Raw genomic sequence first — 13,066 nt, forward strand, 5'->3', positions numbered from 1 at the left:
CATGTTTGTTGACTCTCGATGGGAGGCCTTTGTGAGGCCTGTCACTTTCAAACAGCGGTTAGCTCCAGTGCCAGCTCTTGTGTCTCCTACTGTATCTCAGTGCAGTAACCTCAAATGATGAGCAGTATTTGCGAAATTTGCACCAACGCTAATGGCATTGCTCCATTTAACCTCCAACTGGCGGCAATCGACATAATGAATAATAATCAAATAGTGGAAAGATACACACCATGATTTGCATCTTTCTATTGCCTTTTCTAAACGGGGTTAGTTTGTGCTACATTTTGATGGAAACCTGGCCATTAGTCGTTTTTAAGTTGACGATATATTTTCCTTCAACAGCATTGATAGCCTTCTAAAACTCACTCTTTCATAAAAATCTACTGAAGATTTCTGTCTTAATTTGACATCTTAAACTGCACTTTTCCCCTAGTTTAATTACCAACAAGTCAAGTCAAAGTCAACTTTATTGTCAATCTTTCAGTTTGTGTGTACAGACAGAGAGATTGAAATACCGTTTCCCACAATCCCAAATACAAAAATAAAAATATATATAAAATAAAAAATATGTATAAAAATATGTATATCCTATATATACTCATTTATAGACATGCACACATTAAGACATACATAAAAGCACAACAATAAGTATATACAAAATAACAGTCACTTCAATATCTTTAGGAAATGTACATAAGTGCAAGATTGTCCATAGCAGCGTAAAAAGTGTCTGGTGCTGGATTTGAGTATCTGAGTGTGTGTGGGGTGTTAAAGTCCAGTGGGGGAGGGGAGGGAGGGGGAACGTTTGGTTATACTGTCATTTTAAGAATGCTACATTTAAATATCAGATTAAATTGCTATCAAGGCACATTGTCAACTGAAAGAGAACCCGACTCATGTGTGTGAGACAGTCTGCGTTATATCCTGTGAGATGCTGCTGAGAGTGAACAAATGGCCACTGTGGACCTTGGGGGTCTGCTTGAATCACTCAAAACTTTGATGGAGTTATTTGTGTCCGCCCTGATCCACTGTATGTGCAGCTCACGGTATCAAGTGTTGTGCGTGCGTGTGTGTGTGTATGTGTGTGTAAGGGGTGGATTTGATAGGGAAGTTGAGATTTGCTGCATGTCTTTGCCGGGGGAGTTGGTTGTCGTTGAGGTACGAGAGCAACTGGTAATTCCACTCCGTTTGAAATGTCTGGCGCTGAACCCATAGTCAGGAGTCCTGCCAATCATCCACAGTGAGACGCACACAACCCGGTCAATACCCACCATCATGGTCACTGGTACTCAGAGGAGCCAGTTTTTGAGTGTCTGGTTTGGCAGTCCAGTGTTTTGTGTTGAGACTAAGGCCGCCCAAAGAGGGGCCTGTGGGCCAAATTTGGCTCTTAACTGAAGTTTTTGTTGGCGCTCAAACAAAAACAGTGATATACGTTTTTTCGCTTAAGTTAAATGTAATTTTTCAATATCTGACGTGTGTTTTGATTTCCTCGGGCGCATTCCGAAGCATTTTGGAGACCAAGGAAAATATTCGTACTTTTGCATTTCACAATTATTAGTGTATTTTTTTATATCTCCCCTTAGCCACGCTCGTCAAGCTCAGGCTTCTCTGGTTTGCATTTAAAGTTCATTGCAGCGTTGATACTGTATTTCGCCCATTGTTGTATGGTGTACCATGCAGCAGATAGTGTGAGAGAAGGAAACTTAGAGAGTAGTCTAAGAGCACTACTGAACTGGTCACATTAATCTCCATGATCACTCAGAGTCTCCCCACCTGTCAGTGAAAGGGCTGCTGTGATTAATAGAGAGGAAATCAGCCTGGGTTTGACTGAGTACATTGAAACTGCCCAATCGACTCAGGGAATTGCAGAAGGCCTTTAACTACTTTGTCTTGTGTCACATCGTCAATGAGTCAATTAACAGAAGAGCCATATTCTTTTACGGCTGAAATCTACCAAAATGAAACCCTTCTCCATTTTGTTTAGGACATTTCTCAAGACTGTGGTCACATTTTAATTATATTTAATGTATTATTTGGTCTTGCACTCCTGTAAGTGTGAGGCCAAAGATCATAAAGGATTCCCAAGCTGCTAAAAGTGCCTTGACCCTGAAATGGCCTTTTTAGCACTGGAATCCCTTCACTCTCGGATCACTGAACACATTCAGGAAAAAATTTCCTTTTGAAAATAAAATAAAGCAACAAGCCACCAGCACTTGCAGAACATCAACCCTCAGGCCAAGTGTGGGATTGACTGACGAGGTTTTAAATTACAAGACACCCTCAAAGTTGTCATCGTCAGGCCAAATGTGAAGGTTGCCGATGGTCTGTTCGTAAGCTCCATTTCTTTCTCTGACCACAAACATTACATTGCTGTTCAGATGCCCATTTGGCGCCCAAACCCCTGCTCATATGGGGCTCGGGGGGCTCATCCCTGCATGTTTTAAATCGGACACTCATCCAGTTCTTTCAGTAGATCACTTCTTGTTACAATTCCACGCCATCACACAAGAAATGCCATCAAACATAAAATCTTATCTCCCCGGTGCCTCGTCTTGCTCTTAACCACCTCGCTCTGGGTTACCCTAACTCAGAGGACAAGGCCATTACTCACAAGTGTCACAACTGAGCCCAGGTCACAAACATGCGTAAACTGAGCATGACACTCTGCCCTGCATCAGGACACCGGAGCTCTTGGTCTTTTTCATCACCGCCACTGCTGACACCAACGGCTACGAGTCCTCAGGAGAACTGCCCCGTTGTGATTTATGACGAAGTGATTCTGTTACATTGACTATGTTTGCAGCATGTATTTACTCTTCAAGTGCTGTTTGCTGGATCTACATCAGAGAGTATTGGAATAGATCAGGGAAGATGCTTCAGAGGCTGAGTCAGCCAGCATTCACACCTGTTATTTAGTGCCGTATTAAATTCTTAATCCGAAGAAGCATCATTATACAACATACCAAAATAAATCCGTGCATAGTTTGTTGATCCTGTCGCCCGAAGGACAAATACCAATACGGATAGGAAGATTCCTACACTTCAGACATGAATAAGGTCATCTAAATAGCTCCTTGAATTTGGTTTCACCTAGTCATTTTTCACTAAACAGTCCAAAGCATATTACTTTCTGACAAAAAAGTGTTTTATCGCTGCTATCTTGTGCCTTTCACTTGTGATATGTATTGCACAGATGGTGAGAGTGAGTAGAGATGACAGTCAAGGTTCCCATGTGCCAACCTAGACGTTGTTGTGTCAGTGACAGACAGAGGATGTGCAATGTTTTATAGTTGAGGTGCCATGTCTGAACCAACAGCTGACCCAGACGGTTTGGTTTTGTGTGTATGTGTGTTTTGTGAACAGCTCTAACTATATATCTGAATGACAGAAGGTTGTCACCAAAACAAGAGGGTGATTCACACGTTTCACCTGTGGTAGATATCTGTCAGTGTCTGTCATTATCTATGGCATAAGTCATCCCCTTTTGGCACGATGATGGGACACTTTATAGAGTTACCAACACATCGTTTCAGAGTAATCATGTCACATCTTTTGAACAGCATTTGAAAAATCATTTTGTAAAGTTTTTTTTACATTTTCTTGTAGTGAGGGGTACTTGTAACTCCATAAAATATCAGCCAAGTAGATTTGAAACAATACTTCTGGTCATGATTATATTGTTTCAGTCATTTTTCATGCAAAAATACAGAACATCTACAAGTTAAAGCTTCTCAAATGTGAATATCTGCTGCGTTTTCATATGTTCAGTGTATATAATATATTTTCGGTGGTAACTGTGGTATTCATTATAAAAATATACATTTTTCACATTTCCCTAGACTAAAAGAGGAACATAATAGTGATTTGCAGCCTTAAGCCATGTCTGAGTACTGACTTTGGCTTGAGGGTTTGTAATAGAGATGCTTTTCTAACTATATTAAGCCAAATTTGTAATTTATTTTATTTTGTCTCATTTACCTACTTCACCCAAATTAATTTATGAGTTTTAATGCTTAGAGGGATGAAATCTACCCTCTCTTTATTCCTTTATATGCAGTCAATTCAGCCAACTGCAGCAAAAGAGAAAACATTGGCAAGTATTAGACCACTGCACCTACCGCCCCTCATAACTAATCTGTGGATATAAAAGCAGCTAAAAGTTTATTTTGAAATTTACAATTTGCATCTGCTCTACATAACTTTTAAGTTAAGTGTTGGCATCAGGACGTTTTGAGGTCTCCTATGAGACCTAACTTGAATAAGTAGTATGGCCTTGTGTGCCAGAAAAACAGATAAATCAAAAAGGGAAATCATTAGCAATCCTTCCACAAACACACACACACCATCCAATTTCCTCAGCCCCTGTACACACAGTGTGCAGTATTTCCTCTATATATTTCTCAGCATTTATTAAAAAGCGCAGCATGACTGCATTTCATTTTGTTTAGAAACTGAAATGTTTGCAGCTGAGAGACTATTCTGAAATAAATGGAAAATGCCGGTTTCTTTGCATCTCTGGCGTGGAAAATGACTTGTGTGAGGGCTCTGACTTTCTTTTCAGACTGTCTATATCCACCACACAGAAATTCACACTTCCTTTTAGCCGCTTCAGGGTCTTGAGCGGCTTTTTCTCTTCATGAGCTGTTTTGATTTATTTCACTTGCTTGAGGAAGTTTCAGCATCTTTCCGGCACTATCTTGGCATGAACATTGTAGAATATGTCTCATTTCCTTCCCTTCTTACTGCCAGTGTTCTTACTATGATGCTCCGTGTGAAGTAGAAGACTGAAGTCGGTGTCTGCCAAGTCCTCGAATGCCCCGCGCTCAAGTAACAGTTTTCCAAAGGCGTAGGTAGCAGCGTGTCTCCTGTGATTAACTCTGATGATTATGACGTTACGGTATGAAAAATCAAGAGAAAAAAAAATTGAAACATTTATAAAGATTGTTGCCTCAAAGTAATTATATTAAGTGTAATTCATACAGGCGTCTATGTGTCAAAACTTTAAAATTGTCCTCATATTTAAGGTCGTATACTTGCTCTTTTCTTGGATGTTAAGTGAGAAAATGATTAATTATTATTTTCTGAGATGATTCCAAAATAAGTTTAGAAGAAAGGTAGTGTTTAACATCTACAGTAGCTTAGCTCCGTCAAAAGGGAACATTTCAATTATATAATATTTAATCTAATACATGAAAAAGCTCCTTATTAAGTGCTAGACGTCTTATACAAAGTATCCCTTGTAATGATATAGGCCTAGCGCATCAGAAAACTGATTCACTGCTCCACTGGGAGGAAGAGACAGAGTTGGAATGCTTGCCATAAACTTGTGTGAAAAAGTGTGAACATTCTGCTGGGTTCTCTATTTAGAAGATGAGGGAAGCCACTTGCCAAGGTTTCCTTGAAGACATTTGTTTATTTGACCAGAAGGCATCAGGAGCCACACAAGTGGAAGCTTGACAAGAGCAATAGAAAGATAATAAACAGTTATTCTTGGAGCAGGGGGTTCGTGCAAAAGCATTCCCGTGCAGAGGCAGGGAGACCTGTCAGCAGGAGTGATATTTGACTATTTATTTTGACTTTTTAAGTAACTTATCATTGGAATGTGCAATGCTTGTACATTGTTTCAAAGATTACTTTAAAAAATGTGATGCATCAGTCCTCGCATGCACAGAGGAATATTGAATGATTCTTCTCAGAGTTTGGGATTTATTATTATTTATACATCTTAGTCTTAAAGAACTCCTGCTTTAAACATATTTGGTTCAATTATTGAATCTCTCATTTGGTCTCCCTTTACCTAGACTCTGTGAGAAAATACTCTGCTGCTGTGTCTCGGTTCAGAAAGACGGTTTTCTATTTCTGCATTTAAAGACTCATCCTCAACAGCAAAGACCACAGCAAACATCTGGTGGCCTCACCATCCACCCCCCCTCCAGTGATGAGTAATGGACTTTTAACCATGTGCTGTTGGATATCAACAGCAAAATAAATGCACAAAGCCACTTAGATTAAAGAAAATGATGTTAAATTGTTATCAACCACCACCCACCACATGAAACTGTGATATATCTGACAAGTCATATGAGCCTTTTAGACTAAATTAAGAAGAAGTAGGAGAACACTTTTAAGGACAGCAAAAACTGCACTTATACCCATTAAAGATTTGTTTTCATTGTACCGATTATTTTCTAGTTTAATCATTTCATTTAATAATAAAAACATAAAATGGGATTGAATGCCAAAGCAAGATGGAATTTGAATTTAATTTGCTGTCAGTCAATATCTATTTAGGCATAGATTACATTTAAATGTGCATATATTTTTCTTCCACACAAATGATCTCTTTGGCTAATACATGTCCAGTGTAGGTCCAATACACATTTAGAGCCTAACAGTACTGCACAGCTCATAAAAGTTTCAGAAGTACCCTTCGGCATTTGTGGTCACACAGAGACAATGGACAGTATACTTTCTCATCCAGAACATTACCAAAAGTGAAGTGAGTAACTCTTATCTGCATTGGTGGGTCTCTTGTATAACACAACAGCAATATGGGGTAAAGAAAATGCAGTTCGTAAATATAATACAATTTATTTCTTTTAGTTTAATCTCTTTTTCTTCTTACATTTTTAATCTTCCTGAGATGCTCTTGATTTTAAAGGGATTTGATTGGGAAAAAAAGAAGGGAAGAAAGAGGAAGGGGTCATTTTGAGGATGCTAAGAGATCAAAACTTCACATAACAGTGATTATTTAGGTAACTCCTCACAGTGTGACCTAATCTCCCAAAGATTGCGAAACCATCCTCTGGCTTCTTCTGAAGCCAGGGTCCAGCATCCACATTGGTTAAACCACTCCTCATGTACACGCTGTTTCACTTCCTGGAACATGTTTACACTCTCGCCCCCCCCCCCTCCTCATTACTCCTCCTGCACGCGCTTCCTGAGGTTTTCTGCCTCATCCGAGATGCATGGGGCCTTTGTCTGCACCGTGCACATGAAAGGTCCGCGGTGAAGCGGCAAACCGCGAGGAAACAAAAGGATTCTTTCTCTTGCGCTCACACATTGGAGCAATCTCAAAGACAGCTGTTCCCCTCCCGGGTGTCCCAAACCCTCTCTCTCTCCCCCCCCCTCCCCTTTATCCCATCCACATTGCTTGTCGCTGATTTATGAAAATATCAAAAGGGAGAAAGGGCCCACCAAAGTGGAGACAAGTTCCTCCTGTCCGTAAGACCCCCTCCTCTCTAAGTGGAGATATAACCGTCACTGATGATGCTCTCCTGTCACAAGCTCCCCAAACTGATCAGGGCAGATGACTTTTCAGCACCCGCAGATTCAACCCGTGGTGGGCGTGTCTGTGCGTAATGAAGGGATGTGAATCATAGTATCTGCAGCATGTGGGTTTGTGCTTAAAGGCAGAGGGCACTCCAATTACTGGCGCTGTCACCAAAGCATGATGAAAGTCCTCTTAGCGCGGGGAGCGTGTTGCTCAAGCATGACACTCAGGCGGTTTGAACCCGTGTCGTACGACTTGGTCCAAGGAAGGCCTGTGAATTCAACTTAAAAAACAAGTCAGCTTTTATTATGTTATCACTTTCGCTTGCAGATAGAAAACGGCCTTGATCAAACACAGTCTCCATGCTAGTCATCTGCTGAAAAGTATCTAAATTAATTCCAGAGAGAGCTAAGTTAAATTCTGAATTGAATTGCCTTGGAAAGGATTTGTATGTTTAAAACAGGTTGATGTCCTGTGGGATGTCTGCGCGTTCAGAAATTCACATTGCATGTCAATTAAAACACACATCGAAGCTATACCATGAATTTCAATTTTTACAACCCAGTTTTAAAAGACACTGCACAGGGAGAAATCCAAAAGACTCTTCAGAATATGAATGATTACAACCCTGGAAAGCTCCAGCCAGCACAAACAAGCTTCTAATGATGCTTTTAAACTCCAGCTCTGCTTAACATTTAGCATTTAATCAGTGTTTTTTTGCATTAGTCGGATTTCTGGATCCCATGCCTCACATGAGTAAGACAAAGACGCAGGAAAGATCAGGTCGAAGTCGGGCTTTGACCCGGCAGCTCACCACAGACCAGCAGAAACTAAATGGAGATGGAGTGCAGAGCCACTTGCACCCTGGAGCTTGGAAAAAGCAAATCCAAAGTGGGCGGGTTGACTACTCATAAATGCAAGAAAATATGAAGAATCCAAACATGGGATTTATAGTACTTCTTCAAGGCATCTGGCACAGCTGAACTTTATGAGAAATGTGTAAAAGCAAACTCACCTCTGCAGCGAGTGGGTCTGTGTTAAATTGAAAAGTGAAAGGTTTTTATTTTACTGTATCTGCCCACCCAAAGCATAACTCCTCTGATCGCAACCCATAAATCCAAACACAGGGTTAGGAAGGCCTGGAATTTGAAACTTTCATTAAACACCTGTATATCTTTCTTGACTGTCTAAAACCTCGAGTGTCACGAATGTGTGCTCTGATGCCTGTGCAAATCACTGTTTAATGTTAAACACGGTTCACTGACATTTCACAATGATAGTTTTTTAAGAGCAAAAAGGGTTGCAAGTTCCGCGAATCTGGTGCCGAAAGAACTCCAAAGCTAATTGAAAAAAGCTTTGAAAATAGTTGACACATGGTTAATCCAATTTCAGTGCTGTAAACTGTCTTTGTTTGTAGCAATTGTCAATATCACCTCTGCTGCAATCTTTCCAGTGCTGCTAGTCGCTAACAACCAAACGACAGAGACCCTCCACAGTCTATACCCTTGACTCATGCCTTGATTAGCATTTATACAGTAGCATGTATAGATTATAGATCAGTGTGTAGACAGCTGGCTTCTGCAGATTAATGGAAGCACAGCAGTGAGAGGATCGATGAGCTCGTGGAAACGGCAGGGATCTGAGGAAATACTCCAGCTAATCACTTATTGCAAGCATGCTTACCTTGTAAAACAAATGTACATAGACGGAACAATTGGGGACAAATTGGGCGGAATAAGTTGTAAATCGGGCGTGAATGCACAAAATGAGAAAAACGTTGTGTGTAAACTTTGAGGACTGCACACGCATTTCACATTCACAGTGTGAGGCAGGTAATGAGCAGAAGTCAATCACGCCGGTACCAGCAGGAATCTCAGAGTTTACAGAGATAACTTTTGTTGATCCGCACCATCCATGTATTTCACGCACTTATCAGAGAAGATTGTATGTGTTTTGTCAATATTCCATGTATTTTTGCACACTGTCAACAGCCAAACTACAAGGCCGTGCCAGAAAGTAAAAAAAAAAGTGTAAACAAATCCATCTGGATAGTGGTTTTCAGTCGGGTAATGTATCCCGAAGTTGACACCCTATCACATGCTTCGCCCCTCCTTCCAAAGTGTTACACTGTAGCAAACCAGATATTTAACTTGCGAGTCCTTATCTGTCATGACAGCATTCAGAAAATGTCAAAATGTAAAATACGATGGAAAACAAGGGAAGAACAATGGTTCAAAGATGAAGTCATGTTTTTCCCATTAGCTTTGGTGAATCCTCTTCCTCTGTTTGGAAATGGATCTGAGGAGATATGGCTTTGACTCTGAGTGTTTTTAGACCTGGCGCTTCAAATAGCATCTCGTAGGAGACCAATGTGTTCCCGCCCGCTCCTGAACTTGACAGCTGAAGATTGTTGCGTATACGTTTAACTGACATTTTGTCCCACGCTCACTGATTTTAATAGAAATATTCAACTTTAAAGTGATGTCAAAGTTGATTCACCATGAAATGAGTTTACTGAACTTTATGAAAATACTAACTCTGCTCTCTTTCTCTTTCTCTCCTTTGGCTGAAAACCGAACTGATTGCTTTGGATGACTTCAGGTATGTCAAATCACTTATTACCACCACGCTCTCTTTGAAATGGTTCAGTATAATCATGTGCAATAATGTTAGTGTGATGAATCAACAAACTATGACACGATACACAAGTTGTGGTTGAAAGAACCTAAATAAGGCTGTGAAGTGGTCAGAATACCACAGACCTCTATGTCTCCAATCCTTTTACGATAAATACCTGCACTCGTTTAGTCCCTTTTTTGTCGTTGCAGCAATGAAGAGTATAAGTAGTCCTTAAATTCATGTGTTCTGTATTGTCTAACCCACAATTTTCACCCTGGTTTTTAACCAGAAAACAAACAAATCGAGACACATTGTGCAACCAAACTCGTTTTGCATCCCCCCCCCCACAGTACAGGAATGTTTTCTTAAATAAAACACCCCATTTGTGCAACAACACAAGCAGAGAGAGCCTTCGGTTACATTACATTCTCCTCATTCTTTGGAAATGCTTCCTTTGCAATGTGATAAGGACATGTATTTCACATTTAGCTCTACAGGGAAGGCACCATATTGGCTGCAGAGTCACATTGAGAAACACCAAAATGGATAATGAAAACATTTGCGGGCGGGTTTGCTGTAATGCTGATGAGAGAGACTGAGGGATACATTCAAAAGACTTCTAATCCTGTGGACTCTGGCAGACATCTGAGACGGCAAACACCAACTGGGGCAATCAAAATATCAATCTGATTTCATATGGTCATTACAGTGTGGATTAGAGTAATGCATATGATCCCTACTTAAACCATATTACTGCGATCCGCCCGCGTCTAGCTCGAAATATCCAGGATATTGTGCTGAACAAGGGAAAGCTGTCATGATTTTTAACGGTTATTGGTTCCTTCCAAACATATAAAATATACAAAACAGAACCCCGCTTTGTGTATCAAAGTGATGACTAATTTGTGTTTGGTTGGAGTAATTTGTTATTCTTCTTTGACGTTGTGTACAGAGCAGTTACCCCTCCCTCCACACATCATGCCTTTTTCATGATGTAACCTTTATTTCCCTTTTATTGCCTGCTCCATAAAACTTCCCTCATCTTTTCCTCCTGTCAATCATCTTTCCTACAATGTCCTCTTTGTCTCTCTTCTTGCCTTCCTTTCACATCCTTCCTTCAAAGGTGGGAAGTAGTGGAGTACAAATACTTCGTTACTGTACTTAAGTACATTTTTCTGGTATCAGTACTTTACTCCACTGCTGATTTTTCTGACGACTTTCTACTTCTTACATTTTCAAAACAGTCTCGTTACTTTGGTTTGAATGTGTGTTTGGTGGCCTGATCATTATTATTTAGAGTCATTGCGTGCCTATTGATTTGAACACGATCCGTGTATCCATCATTTCCTAGTCTTCTCTAAAGAAGAGGGACCAATGAGAACGTTGTCATGTTGCCGTTGTTCAGCATGGAAACATTCATTAGCTAACAATGACATTATTGTTCTATTAATATAAAGGGAGGTCAGGTACTCTTTAAAACAGTTGGTAGTTATGGGTACTTTTTACTTAAGTACATTTCGAAGCCCATACTTCTTTACTTTTACTTGAGTAAAGAAGTTTATTCAGTACTTCTACTTTTACCAGAGTATTTTTAAAAATGAGTATCTGTACTTCTACTTGAGTAAAGGATGTGTGTTCATTTGCCATCTCTGTTCCTTCATAACGTGTATCTCGCGAGACCTCTCTCCACTTCATCTCCGGCCCCCTTCCTTATCTCTATAAATAATGCCACCTGTTGGGCTGGGGCCTACATTACGCTCATGTAACAGCCAATCAGTGAGGCGGAGGGCATGAGGGTGCCTATACAAGTCATACCACTGGCACAGAAAGCTATGCCTGGCAGCCTCTGACTAATGCATTCGCTAGTGAGGCCAGAGGGAGCATAACTGGAGCAATGAGGCCAAGGTTAAAACAACCTCTGATTCTCTGCAGAGAAGAAACCTAAGACGGTTTATGATGATGAATTACACCTCCGCATTTTGGACACGAAGACCAAGATGAGTGTTTTTAAGATGCAGATATGTGCAGTATGTTGTAAGTAAGATAATCTAATATCGCTTCTTCGACATCTCGGGAGTAGCAGGGAGGAATTGAGTAATCGATACATGTTTCTCACTTTGAGCCCAGGGTTGCAGGGTTGAGCACTTGAAAGCACGCACAGAGGGACGTGATCAGGGTGTGGGTGATGGGGTCAGAGGTCAACTCTCTCAAATAGCCCCCGATGAGTACAACGGACCTTCGGCTCCTTTGGCTTTGAAATGGGAGGCGGGCGCTGGCGGCTCTCCCATAATGCACCAGCTCTCGGCATGCCACTGCCCCGCCATCAAACACAGTTGTCGTGTCAAGTGTCTTCCTGAGAGGTTATTTATAAAATGATGAAGAAGGGATTTGCGAATGTATTTCACTATCACATGCTGTACTAGATGTTCAATCAGCAAATGAACAGTACAGTAAAGGGCACGGGTATTTGTTGGAGCTTTAAAATGTTCTTAATTAATTCCTAAAGTGCGACAACAAGACATACCCATACTGTACACTTGACGATCTTTTCAAATTAGCAGGCGTGTAAATGTGACAGATGCTTGCTTTGGTGGTTGTTAAATCATTTGAGCTAAGAGGAAAATATGCATGTAGTTGATTAGCTCCAAATCCATAAAGAACTAAATGCCACCCGGCTCCCGAAGAACAGGAAATATGAGTTTTTCTCATGACATCTGTCTTCGGGGCACTTTAGTTCATCTGCTAATTACTGTCTGATATGTGGAACAAAACTGCTTCCCTTTCTCCTTCAAAGGGACACACCATGTATGCCAAATGAATTAGTCATCAAAAGTCCCTCGGAGAATAACAGTTAACCTTTATCTCCATCAATGTTTCATTAGTGTACCCCCTTTGCCAGGGCCTCATTTTCTCCCTCGCTGAAATAAAGGAAGGGCTTGTGGTGCTTAATGTAAATAAAAAACATAAATGCGGTCATTAGTATTCTCTCTGTGCTCTCAGATCTGTTGTATTGGATGCAGTTCAGAGGAAAACATGTTTTAATGACTGTCTCTGAGCCACTTGCTCTCATGGATTATTCAGAGAAAAAGAGGGGACGCTGGCTGATTGTGTACATGCCATACGATCACGTAACCCCGATGGAAAATGTTTTGTTGTTTCCTCCTGCCAGGTCAG

The 13,066-nt window shown here is 40.7% G+C and overlaps 1 protein-coding gene across 1 annotated transcript in view; it reads left to right on the plus strand.

Moving 5' to 3' along the window:
* LOC117487794 (collagen alpha-1(XXV) chain) overlaps positions 1-13,066 on the plus strand; it is a 137,694-nt gene that overhangs the window by 25,347 nt on the left and 99,281 nt on the right.

The sequence above is a fragment of the Trematomus bernacchii genome, unplaced genomic scaffold (genome assembly GCF_902827165.1).
Source record: "Trematomus bernacchii unplaced genomic scaffold, fTreBer1.1, whole genome shotgun sequence".
Classification (NCBI taxonomy): Eukaryota; Metazoa; Chordata; class Actinopteri; order Perciformes; family Nototheniidae; genus Trematomus; species Trematomus bernacchii.